Here is a 13,365-nt window from a genome sequence, read left to right on the forward strand (position 1 = left end):
GGCTGCCCCTGGTGGCTGGGGGGTGGGGGTGATGGGAGACATGAGTGGGGGCCTGGTGGAGGCTGCCCCTGGTGGCTGGGGGGTGGGGTGGTGGGAGACATGAGTTGGACATAGGTGGGGGCCTGGTGGAGGCTGCCCCTGCACTGCTGGGGGTTGGGCGGGGGTGGTAGACATGAGTGGGGGCCTGGTGGAGGCTGCCCCTGGTGGCTGGGGGGTGGGGGTGCAGGGAGACATGAGTGGGGGCCTGGTGGAGGCTGCCCCTGCACTGCTGGGGGGTGGGGGTGGTGGTAGACATGAGTGGGGGCCCGGTGGAGGCTGCCCCTGCACTGCTGGGGGGTGGGGGTGCAGGGGGACATGAGTGGGGGCCTGGTGGAGGCTGCCCCTGCACTGCTGGGGGGTGGGGTTAATAGGGGACATGAGTGGGGGCCTGGTGGAGGCTGCCCCTGGTGGCTGGGGGTGGTGGTAGACATGGGTGGGGGCCTGTTGGAGGTTGCCCCTGGTGGCTGGGGGGTGGGGGTGATGGGAGACATGAGTGGGGGCCTGGTGGAGGCTGCCCCTGGTGGCTGGGGGGTGGGGTGGTGGGAGACATGAGTGGGGGCCTGGTGGAGGCTGCCCCTGGTGGCTGGGGGGTGGGGTGGTGGGAGACATGAGTTGGACATAGGTGGGGGCCTGGTGGAGGCTGCCCCTGCACTGCTGGGGGTTGGGCGGGGGTGGTAGACATGAGTGGGGGCCTGGTGGAGGCTGCCCCTGGTGGCTGGGGGGTGGGGGTGCAGGGGGACATGAGTGGGGGCCTGGTGGAGGCTGCCCCTGCACTGCTGGGGGGTGGGGTGGTGGTAGACATGAGTGGGGGCCTGGTGGAGGCTGCCCCTGCACTGCTGGGGGGTGGGGGTGCAGGGGGACATGAGTGGGGGCCTGGTGGAGGCTGCCCCTGCACTGCTGGGGGGTGGGGTTAATAGGGGACATGAGTGGGGGCCTGGTGGAGGCTGCCCCTGGTGGCTGGGGGTGGTGGTAGACATGGGTGGGGGCCTGTTGGAGGTTGCCCCTGGGGGGTGGGGTTGCAGGGGGACATGAGTGGGGGCCTGGTGGAGGCTGCCCCTGCACTGCTGGGGGTGGGGGTGGTGGTAGACATGGGTGGGGACCTGGCGGAGGCTGCCCCTGGTGGCTGGGGGGTGGGGGTGCAGGGGGACATGAGTGGGGGCCTGGTGGAGGCTGCCCCTGCACTGCTGGGGGATGGGGGTAATAGGGGACATGAGTGGGGGCCTGGTGGAGGCTGCCCCTGCACTGGTGGGGGTTGGGGGTGGTGGGAGACATGAGTGGGGGTCTGGTGGAGGCTGCACCTGCACTGCTGGGGGGTGGGGGTGGTGGGAGAAATGAGTGGGGGCCTGGTGGAGGCTGCACCTGCACTGCTGGGGGGTGGGGGTGGTGGTAGACATGAGTGGGGGCCTGGTGGAGGCTGCCCCTGCACTGCTGGGGGGTGATGGTGCAGGGGGACATGAGTGGGGGCCTGGTGGAGGCTGCCACTGCACTGCTGGGGGTGGGGGTGGTGGTAGACATGGGTGGGGGCCTGGTGGAGGGTGCCCCTGGTGGCTGGGGGGTGGGGGTGCAGGGAGACATGTGTTGGTGATCAGTAGTGCAAGGTGACATGTGGGTTGGCTGGGGGGCATGGCCATGGTGGATGGGTTGCCTGTGGGACATGAGCAGGGGTGCAGGGTATTCCCCTGTGGTGTGGGCTGCCTGCAGGGGCCGTGGAGGGTGTAGAGGGAACACCTGGGAGGACCCACATGGCCAAGTCACGTGTAGCATTCCCCGGCACTACCTAAATACACGTACCCTGCTGAAATCGCGTGTGAATCTTCCCGTGCACCTCGGAATACACGTACCCAGGCCAATCGCGTGTGGAACTTCCCACGCATCCAGAAGTACACGTACCCAGGCCAATCGCGTGTGGAACTTCCTGCGCTCCCCGAAGTACACGTACCCAGGCCAATCGCGTGTGGAACTTCCCGCGCACCCCGAAACACACGTACCCAGGCTAATCGCGCGTGGAACTTCCCACGCACCCCGTAGTACACGTACCCAGGCTAATCGAGTGTGGGACTTCCTGCGCACCCCGAAGTACACGTACCCAGGCCAATCGCATGTGGAACTTCCCGCGCACCACAAAGTACACGTACCCAGGCTAATCGCGTGTGGAACTTCCCGCGCACCCTGAAACACACGTACCCAGGCTAATCGCGTGTGGGACTTCCCGCGCACCCCGAAGTACACGTACCCAGGCCAATCGCGTGTGGCACCTCCCGCGCACCCCGAAGTACACGTACTCAGGACAATCGCGTGTGGGACTTCCCGTGCACCCAGGTACACACGCACACGCTATTTTTCACACAGCGGGTGTCCGTGTTTGTCGGTACCCCTTTGCAACTCATTTGTCCTAGACGGCCACTGTATGGACCATTCATCATGGCTGTATATGGGTGCTTTTTGTTATCGCACATTTTGGCGCACTTTTTTTTCAGGTGCAGGGACGCTACCGCCTGCTTTCTTGTGGCGTACTTGTTTGGCCCTGTGCGCATCTTTGACCATGCGCTGGTTTTTCCTATTCGATTCCATGAATACGGGTTGTAGGCGAGGGTGTGGGCGTTCCGCGCACTTGCCCCCTGTACTTCCCCCGTGACGCCCATATTTTCACGCGTTGTTCCCCATTCCGAGTGTTACGCCCCGTGTTCCGCCTACTTTTGTGATGTGCGCCGCGCTATGTGCGATTTCGCAGTGGCCGTGGCGCACGCTGTTGGATGACCTGTGCGCCGGCGTGCGCGGCGCACATTTTCAGCGCACATCCAATGTTTTTCTCGCGCACGGACTTCCATGAATCGATGTGCGCTGGTTTCCCTGCGATTTTTGCACTTGCACTGCGATTTTTTCACTTTTCCTGCGATTCGCACGTTTTGGCACCTCTGCGCGGGAATTTTCGGTGCACATTAATTCCATGAATCGACCCCTACATTTTTGCGAGCACCTTTTTTTACTGTCTCTAGTAAAAGCATCTCATCTCACTATTTACCCCATTCTAGCATTTGATACGCACTCTTCATCTTGGCCATGCCTCAGGAATCCTAAAAAAAAAACAGAAATTCTCTGTTTTTGGAGTTTAGTGTGTATCCTTCTTCCCCTCTTGGAACCAGGAATCGATTATATATACATATATATATATACACACATGTATAATACAATCACTCCCCCTGTATTTGCCACTTTCAATGCTTTACTTACATCCCATGCTCAGCTCGAGACCCTTCTCCAAATGATCACTTTGCCTTCTGTCTACAGGGCACCTGCGGGGACCGGACAGGAATTTTGTCAAAGGGGCCCCTGCCAACCGTCTTGCTTTCACACATGTGTCATTACTCTGCTCTCTGGTGGAAGCTGTCAATAGTTCGAGAGAGTCTGGATCTGGGCTCGGGCGACTTGATCAGAACCATCCACATCACTACTAAAATGTGCAGTCGCACCTGGAGCGTTCCGAGTGCCAGATAGAATCACCAATAACGATCTCATACCAAAATAACTGGACAGACTCACAGAATATGGCAAAATTCGACTTTATTATCAACTCAATAAAGCAGGGTGTCATGACCTCTGTCCCTAACCCTCTTGGGCAAAACACTGGAGCCAGGCTGTGATCATCCATATGGCCCTTAAAGGCCTCCCCATCTCATCTGAGACCCACCTGGAGTCAGTCCTGGCCCCTGTGGTGCCAGGCGCATTCATGATCAGAGAAAAGACTTGAAAACTGGACTTGGTAATGCATTTTGGGCAATATGGATGCTTCCACATTGCTCAGTTCCATGAACTGAGCTATGCAGTCTAGCCTTTTGGGTGTGTTCGATCTAGGGATGCCTGGGATACTTGGAGGCTATATAAACCACGCCTTTGCAGAGAAACACGCTTTGCGTTACTCTGCACCTGCAGCATGACACTCACCGCGTCCGGATCGGTCTCCTGAGATCTTCGCCTGCATCCTTGTACCACGTACCTGCAAGAACAAGAACAACGTTAGCACAACACTTACCATGAGGAGAATCCTGCTTCCATCCATCCTCCCTCTGATCCAGTGGAGAGCATCTCAGCGGCGCCATCTACATTGCGGAACGCCGCATTCTGGGAAGAAAAGAATAAAAGGGAAAAGACATTAGTAAGCGTTCTCGTATTCCGATTCCCCAAAAAACAGCAAGAATAATCACATGCTTACCTGGACTCAAGCCGCGCATGATCACTTCTGTTCCGGAGCATACCATCGACCTGCAAAGGAGAGAAAACACCACATGTTAGCACAAAAAAGACAAGAAGGCATCGCGCATTACGCTTTACTCTCTGCTATTTATTCTCTCAGCCGGCAGCCATACTGGGACATTGCAGAGGCCTGCAAGGGAAAAGAGAGACATAGGTCAGCACAAGAAAAGGCGAACAGCGCCGCGTATCGCGCTTTCACTCACCACCTCGTGCTCGGCCCCTAAGCAGCATGACTCCACCGGCGATCTCTTCCAACACCTAAAAGGAGAAGAGGAGCCATTATTAGGGGCAAGAGAAAAGAAAAGGACAGTTCACCAAAATCAACAAACTTACCTTGTCGGACTGGAGTTACAGCAAGTCCAGACTCTTTGGGCCTGCACCAGTGAAGCAACTAGGTCACGATGCACCTACCTCAACCCCTGCACCCCTGCACCGAGAAGCAGGACGGAGAGTGCACGATACATGAAAACAAGGTGAGGAGAGGACATAGGGGAAGGTTTGGTCCTCAAGGGAGGTGGGGGTCAAGCAACAAGAGACAGTAGAGTTAAAATCCAAAACTCCTGTATTTCAGGCCCAATCCTCGGTCGAGCAGATACCAAGGGAAGGTTTTGAGATCGTGAATGGTCCAATCAGGCTGAGTGGCGCCCCCGTGGATATCGGGTGAGCGTTACACAGGGAAACCTGGCGAACAGCAAATCGAAGTTCACACACTCACTATAATAATTTGATTATAGAAAGGCTTTATACTTCAATATATACTTCAATATATGTTAGCTATTAATGGCGTTCTATGTAGCAACTTCAAAAACCTATTGACAGGAGGGATTGGTTATGGGAACATATGTACCTATAGTTCATATAAGTATAGTTCATATAAGTGTTAGTATCATTATTGGATGCCTTCTCTGGGACTTTTAAGGGAGTGTAGGTATACCACTATCTTTGTGAGGAGCTTAATGAGTAGCCTTTATTTTCAAGTTCCGAATCACATGTGAAGAGACCACGATTTTGTCCATTTCGACCTTTAATTTATGATAGGTGCCTTTACTCCTCTTTGCCTCTGGAGACTTAGTTGCTCTACCTCACAGATGCTTTATGTAGCCTTGATTGCCCAATACTTAGCACTTACAGATGTTTTTTTCTTTGCGTAGTATAAGAGAAATGGAAATGTATCTTACGTACATGGCTTATCCTCTTGACTCCCTTTGTGCCTTGCAATTATTCCTTGATGTGGCAACCTTGATCGCAGGCCAATAGATATTCTTTGTTCCTCACACAAAGCTGTTTTCTAGCGCCTCTTAGCTCTGTAGCCCTGGTCTGTCTATGAGGTACCTTGATTGGTTTCAACCTGAATCCGGCGTCTACCTTTTCATCATGGCTGCTTTATTCGCGTTATATTTTCTTCTGCAGCAACCTTCTATATGTCTCATCTAACTTGTGTTTCTGTATATGTACATTAACTTTGTCTTTTCTCACTTGTCTCTTCGGTCCACATGATTTCTTCGTATTTGATTAGATGTCTTATTTCTTCATATAGTTTCTGTGCATCTTTGTGCATCTTTGTGTCTTCTCCTCATGACATTACTCTGCCCTCGTCTGATTTTAATTACAGCTCTTCGATGTCCATCGGTGTATGCAGACATCCTTCCACCACGTCAGTGCGAGGGTATATACGATATGGTTGTCTGAGTGCATAACGTCTCTCGTATCTTCAATGTGATACTGCATCGTATCTTCGCCGTGATACCTCCGGGTCTGGGCGCTACTTACAAATGCAATAAATAAAAATAAAATAAATAAATGTGGTTTTGGGACAATGCCTGGTATCACGCATAGTGCTCTCTTGCTACTATTCCAGTATGACAGAGGTGAGGGGGCGGGCACTAGAGATCGAGTGTACATCTGCTCCTCTACATTACTGTGCTAGCAAGATCGAGTTGGAGAATAAATGTAAGGAGAACATCTGTCTCTATGAATGCCTGCAGGCAATGGGCCACACATCAAATGCAGACAAGATATTTCGCGACAGAAAAGAGCAAAGCAAAAGGTAAAGGACAGAGCCAGGCTAGAGTAAACATCATATCTGCACTAGTGGAAAAAATGATCATCTTGGAGGAGGGAAATGGGGAATTGCCTTCTGTGATGGAGTCTCGTAAGGAAGATGTTTAGGGAAAAGCCTGAACATTAGAACTTCCCACAGTGCACTTGACTATATAACTGTGGCAATAAGAGATTGGAGGTTTCATTAAATGATGAGGCCAAATCTCTAGGTCTCATTAAAGCTTCTTGAAATATCATTGTAAATATGTCGATTTTTCATGAGAGTGAAGTTGGGGCAGACAAACATTATAAAGTGAATTTTCACCTGGTGGAGGGCGCTCAGCCAATCAGGTGGCCGGAAAGACATGAAGAATCTGTCAATGGCAGCCCACTTTCTCCCGACCTGGGTACTATTTCTTTTCCCTATTTTTACCCCCTGTCTTCCCCCCTTGCAGTGTATTTGTTGGCATATATCCAGGGTACAGCTTCATGAATGTCATTTACCCTGGCAATGCTGACATGTATTGTGGTGCAGCTTCATGAAAGTGATTTGCCCTGGAAATATTGGCATATACTGTGGGAGCAGCTTCATGAACATTCTTTGTCCTTGCAATGCTAGTATACATTGTGCGTATATCTTCTTAAAAGTGATCTGCAGTGGCAATAGTAGCATATATTGTGACTGCAGAATCATCAAAGTAATATACATGGCCAATGCTTGCGTATATTGCATGTGTTACAGGTGCAGCTTCATGAAAGTGATTATCAGTGACTGGCCTTGCCTGGCCTTGCCTCTGATGGCTGCTTAGCTGAGGTATTGAAGAGATAAAGCCTGTCTTCCCAAGACGCCACCTCATCTCCCTGATAAAAAAAAAACTGAGAGTAGAAGCAACCTCTGCGGAAATACAACCCCGAGTTGAGGAGGAAACCTGATCCGGGAGAAAAACCTCCTCTGCTAGTCCGGGTAGTCAGAATGATGGTAAGGAACAGGCAAGTAGCTGTGTGGACTCAGGAGGAAGATCCAGAGCTCCAGATTATGAGTAACACTCAACGGAATGCCCAGTGATTGATGCCACAGGCAAGAGACAGCGAGTATCCAAAGCCATTATTCGAGCACAAACTAAGTAGGAGAGTATCCAAGGGTGAGCAGGTAGTCAGTTCAAGGAAGAACAGGATGAGAAGGAAGGAAACCAAGTGGTATGGAGGAACAGAGAGAAACTAGGAAACAGGAGCGTAGGCAACTTTGAAGAATAGCTGCAACACAGCAAATACCTGAACTGTGTTGTTTTTATGTCTGCAGCGTTCACTGAGTCCTTACTGCTGGCGGCAGCCATCTTTGACGTTGGACCTCATTGGTTACGTGACAAGCATTCCATCTTGGGATGGGAAGGTAGCCATGGTATTGCCATAATTTCCAAAACGACCCAGACAGAGAGAGTTTTCAAGTTGTCCTGTGCATAGGCATAAGCCCAACAGTGATTTTTTATGACACACCCTTGATGAAACAGGTGCTTATTGCATGATGACTTCACTACACACCTGGTCACTGTTGCTAGGCAATGACTTAATTTGCTCTATGTCCCCTGATGCGGCGGCGAATGTCCTAATCCTTGTACAAACAGATCCCAAGGGTCTTCAGAGGGAAATGGTGGGAGCACAGAGCTTAGGCTGATCCTCTCTCCAGTGCCAGTTCCAGATCTGAAAGTGTTCGTTGAAGGTGTGATCAACTATGGGAGGTGTTTTATTGAGAATGTTAGCACAGGCGGGTCTTGGCATTATCAATATGTTCTGTTCTGCAGGAATGTGTTTTTTCTGATGAGCCGAAATTCCACTGGAAAGTAAAAATGAATTCCTACACATTTCCCCACCCAAAATCTCCATCAGATATTCAATGTTTATGCTACATATTGCATTGTCAGACAAAAGAGTATGCAATGGGAAAGGTTTTTAGTTTAGGTTTATAAGAACAGATGGGCACATGGATTTTCTCTTCTTTAGAAAAGGTTTACAATATGATCACAGAGTTAGTTAAGAAGTGTCAATGTGTGTAGGGGAAATGCACTTTAGTCATTTTACCCACTGCTATGCAGAGGTCTTTTTATATGCGTTATGAATCTTTGTATTTAGTTTTTGTAATACCCAGTGATGAACAATTTTACCTCATTTGGTTTGATCGATGCTCCTCCATTGAACCAATATGCCACTTAAAATTAAATGAATTACTCTTTTATAATGACCTTAATACTGGAGACCAGTCTCTAAGCACGGAACCTGTATTCGAACCTGTGTTGCTCTGCGTTGTCTTGCTTCCAAGACAAACAATGGCCCATGAGATATCCTCCTGGCCCCACTTACATATATATGACCTCGTTGAAGACATTAACCCTGTCCTATTGGCAATCACACAGACATGAACGACAGCTCCCAAACCATGTCTGACACAGTGATGCTAACCATTTACAAGATTGTTTGTAAGGATAGACCGATCAGGAATGGGGTGGTGTGGTGCTGCCTCTGCGTATATAGGCTTGTAGGTGCATCCGAAACAGAGCGATATGGACAGAGTGACCGATCCTGCTGTTATCAGAGCCACAAGGTTTAAGCTTATATGCTCTTATACATTCATCCAAACCAGAGCATGATGCCAACAGTAACAGATCCTATGGCTACAAGAGGCTCATGGTTTTAGCTTGTATGTGCCTGTACAGTCATCCCCACCAAAGCCTAATGCCAACAGTGGCAGATCTCCTTGGCTACCAAACCCGAACGGATTAAGCTTAAATATTTGTCTAGTACTCCCAAACCGACCATAGCATTGGATGCGTATGTTGCCCATCGCTTTAGTAATTCCCAAACTCTTAAGGATGTTTCAAAGGTTTTTATTTTTAAAAAGGTCAAATCATTTTTTTGTATTCTGGTCAGGGTGCGGGCCGGGTACTCGAATGGGCTTCTCTCCTTCAACCTCCAGAGGGCTCCCTCTACCCTATCACAGGTGTCCCTGAACCCCAGGTCTTTCAGCAAGTGATCAGTAAGACCTACTATCTAAGGTAGCTATAAGAGAGGGCCTAAAGACAAAAAGCGTACTCTATCAGGCGTGTTCCAGGGATTTTCTATAGGTGCCCTAACCTAACACTCTCCAGGTTCCTCAACAGGAAATGATCTGGGTTTTATGTGCCGGTAACAGCACTGTTCTGTCACACGTGTGTTCCGTTTGTCTCCTTTTCCTGATCTTACTACTCTCCCTTCTCCTCCTTCTTTCACACACTATGGTCTTCTTCCTCTACTCTCTCTCCCTGTACTTTCTCTCTTCACCCCTCTCCTCACCCTTCTCCATGCCTCCCTTCTCATCCCCCTCTCCTAACCACACTTTTTACCACTCTCCTTCACACAATTCTCTATCTACACCTCTATGTCCTAATCTTACCACACTCTCTTCCAGCTATCCCCCCTCCTGCTTTACTCTGCCCTCACCACTACCCCCACTACCGCCTATGCATTTTATTCCTGCCTTTCACTATCTTCTCACTCCTTTCACACTACACTACATACAATGCGTACCACTCTCTCCGACAACCAATACCTCACCTGCACTCTACTACAAAGTAGCCAACAACTTTTTCAGCCCTCCACTCCACCATCCATCCTCTGTCTGGTCTCTTGGTCGGCCTCCAAACCTCACCCCTACAACTCACACTCTGCACTCCATTCATTCTCCTCCTACAGTGCTCTCTTCTTAGTTCTGACTCCCATCTCCCCCTCCATTGCAACCCGCACTCACCCGACCCTGTTGGCTATTCTAAAGCTCTTCTATCCCCAGGGCCGGGGTGTCCATGTGAAACGCTTTTAAAACCCCACTGATCCATGCTCCCTCTTCAATCTGTACCTGCAGGGTAGCAGCATTTTCCTGGTGTCTTACTTCATGTGCTGGTGACTTTTGCTTCCAATTCAGTTTGTGGCGGATTTCTGTGTCTCTCCTGCAGTCTACTTTCCCTCTAAACTGCCCCACGATTAGCCTAGCGTCTGTCCGGGGTTGGTAGGGCATGTGTTGGTTGTCCCATCTCTGTGAGGCAAGAAACATCCCAATCCTTTCCATTTCTGTTCTTGATTACATTCCCCTGGTTCCAATCTGGGTTTTCTTGGTTGCTGACAAGTGCATTCTGGGAGTTGTTGTCCTGGAAAAGAGAATGTTGGCTATAACAAGTACTGGGAGGAATTGTGTGACAAAAGGTGCTACCCACATTAACATTGAAGGCACGTGCTGGGGCTTCATGGACTGCCTCCCGACCCCACCAAAACCCCATTTTTGGGAGAGGGTACCTGCCCCCCTCCACACCCAGCTCAGACAGTTGAATACTAGGTTACAACACCTTTCCAAATGCTCTAAATTTCGTTTGTTTAAATGTAAACTGTTATTACCACAAATTACCTATCCCAGTGTATTAAAGCACAAACCCTGTGGTATTCATAGTTAAGCAGATCTGCCGCTGTTGACATTGTGCCCGCACTGCTTCCAGTGATAAAGTATTTGGGTGTGAGACCATATACCTACAAATCACAAATGGCTCATTTCCAAAGCTAATTGCACCACTCTAAGTTTGTATAACTGCATAACTACAAGCATTGGCGTTGTCCCGTATTGATGGGGGGGACCATAGTTCTTATGGGAGTGTGAAAGAATTAAAATGCAGATGGCAGATGGTTCTAGAGGTCCTAGGACCAAGGATCCCTTGTGGTTAGACAATCCCAGAGTGTGCAAATCCTGCATGATTAGCAAGTCTTTTACAGGGGATATCCCACTATTGTGGCTTTCTTTAGCAGCCCATGTTTACTGCCCCCCTCGCATCGCTCTTTCTTTCCCAAAACAGTTCCTGCCCAGGTCTGGATTCTAGGTTTGGAGTTGTGGTTGGAATTCTGCTGTGAGGGCAGTGTGACTTTAAGAGGTTGTATTAAACTGATCTTGGTCTAATTTACTTTGCTAACTCCAGGTTAGGTTTCCACATAATTAGATGTTTCATAATTAGATGTTTAAAATGAGTATAATGGAATCCTGATATAGGACTACAAACTTTCTTTTCATGAATCCCCTTATCTGAGCTATTAAGCCGTTATATTATTGATTTTTACTGCAATATAGCTAGCCCATCACCTTCTTACAGTTCATTGAGGTTTACAGAAATGAGTGCATGTGTTCATTTGAACATGGCAAAGGTTTGCAATGCTGCAGCTGGTTTACAAACGTTAAATTGCCATAACATAAAGAAGGGCTTCCTGAACAAATTAGCTTTTTATTATTCTAAATGTGCACAGGGTTATGGGCTTGTGATCACAAATGCAGTGTGTAATCATTTTTATTATATTAAATGTGTTGCCATGTTCTCAGAGTGTGGCAACTGTACTATTACATTGAATATTTAAAAGATTTAGCAAAGGCCAGAATCAGGTTTGAAATATCAAGTGCAGCTACAAAGCAATAAATGCAGTGTTCAAATGTTAAAATAAATGCATATTTTGTTTGTTTGTTTGTTTATTTATAGGGCGCCAGAAAACCCTTGGGTAGCTGGGCGCGCAGAATAACAAGCATACTTAGAACTTGGTTACAGTGTTATCACATGTTGGTATTATATGTTATATACAGTAATTACATTATACACATTCTTTACTTTACATTTAGGTACATATTATAAGCAGGAGATGCAGTGTGTCCATTTACATGATAGAGTGGGTGGGAGCGTGTGGTATCAACACACAAAGTCTCCGGTTTTAAAGGTCATTGCGACGGAGCCAGGTGCGGGTAGGGTGCCTGAAGCTGTTGTAGGATTGTTGCTATTGTCTGAAATCTGTTCTTAACCTCCATCATGGACTCCAGATGAAAAATTGGATTTCATACATGTAATCTCTCTCACTCTCTCAGGCATATATATATTTTAAAACTCCATGAGCGAATTAATGTAAAATGTCTATACTGTTGTAGGATTTAAGGTCATATGACCATAGATATCAATAGACCTTTGAGGTGGCAGTTTGCAGTCACTGTGCGGCAATAGCTTCAGGAGGCTATCAAAAGAGCTGAACATGTACTATGCAAGACCACTTTCTGTTCGGATATAACACTAAACTTAAATACTACACTGATGAGCAATATTTTGGTTGTAGAGCACAGAGGCTAGCCTGAATAATGGTGTATTTTGCCCCTGTCAGCGGTAACTGGGATAAGTTCTGCTCCTATGTCCCTAATCAACCTCTTTGGTCTCTGACGTTGTGCCGGATTTTGGTACCGCGGGTGCCTTTCTCTCATGTTGGAGAGCGTGCGTTTTCAGTGGCCGCTGCTGAACTGTGGAATTTGCTTCCACTCCATCTTCAGAGCACTCATGATCACTTTTCTTTTCGTGGATAATTGAAGATCTATCTCTTCCAATAAGATCTAGGTCAGTTCTGTACTTTATTAGTGGTGGTTCCTGGTCAAGCGCCATGATGTCTTTCGGCGTACGAGCGCTCTATAAATTCACTATCATCATCATCATGGTACTAGAATTAGCACATGGTTGCATGATGGACTAGAAATGTGATCAAACACACCCGTGAAGTGTGGAGGCCTCTTCGCCTGACAAATCTTTAAATGCCTCACCTGATCACCAAGGGGATCATTTGGGAGTAGCAAGCTGACTGAAAGAAGTGTCCGAATGAAGATTCGGCTGTGTACAAGTGAATGCGTGCAACAACAAAGGGAAGGGGAAGAAGGGAAAAGACAGACCCTCCAAGAGCCGTACATGTATTGCCACTTGGTGAAGGATCCTGGTTAGGTGCAGTGGGACAGTGTGTGAGTAGAATACTGTGCACCATTCCATACTAGGGAAGTACACCTCTGAAATCCTCATCCTTTATGGGTCTGAAGACCTAGTGGGTCATAGAACATGATGCACTCAGAGTTGACCTCTAATTCTTTGCCGTACATGTATTGCCACTTGGTGAAGGATCCTGGTTAGGTGCAGTGGGACAGTGTGTGAGTAGAATACTGTGCACCATTCCATACTAGGG

The sequence above is a fragment of the Ambystoma mexicanum genome, chromosome 11 (assembly GCF_040938575.1).
Source record: "Ambystoma mexicanum isolate Mex_15411 chromosome 11, UKY_AmexF1_1, whole genome shotgun sequence".
In the NCBI taxonomy this organism is placed as follows: Eukaryota; Metazoa; Chordata; class Amphibia; order Caudata; family Ambystomatidae; genus Ambystoma; species Ambystoma mexicanum.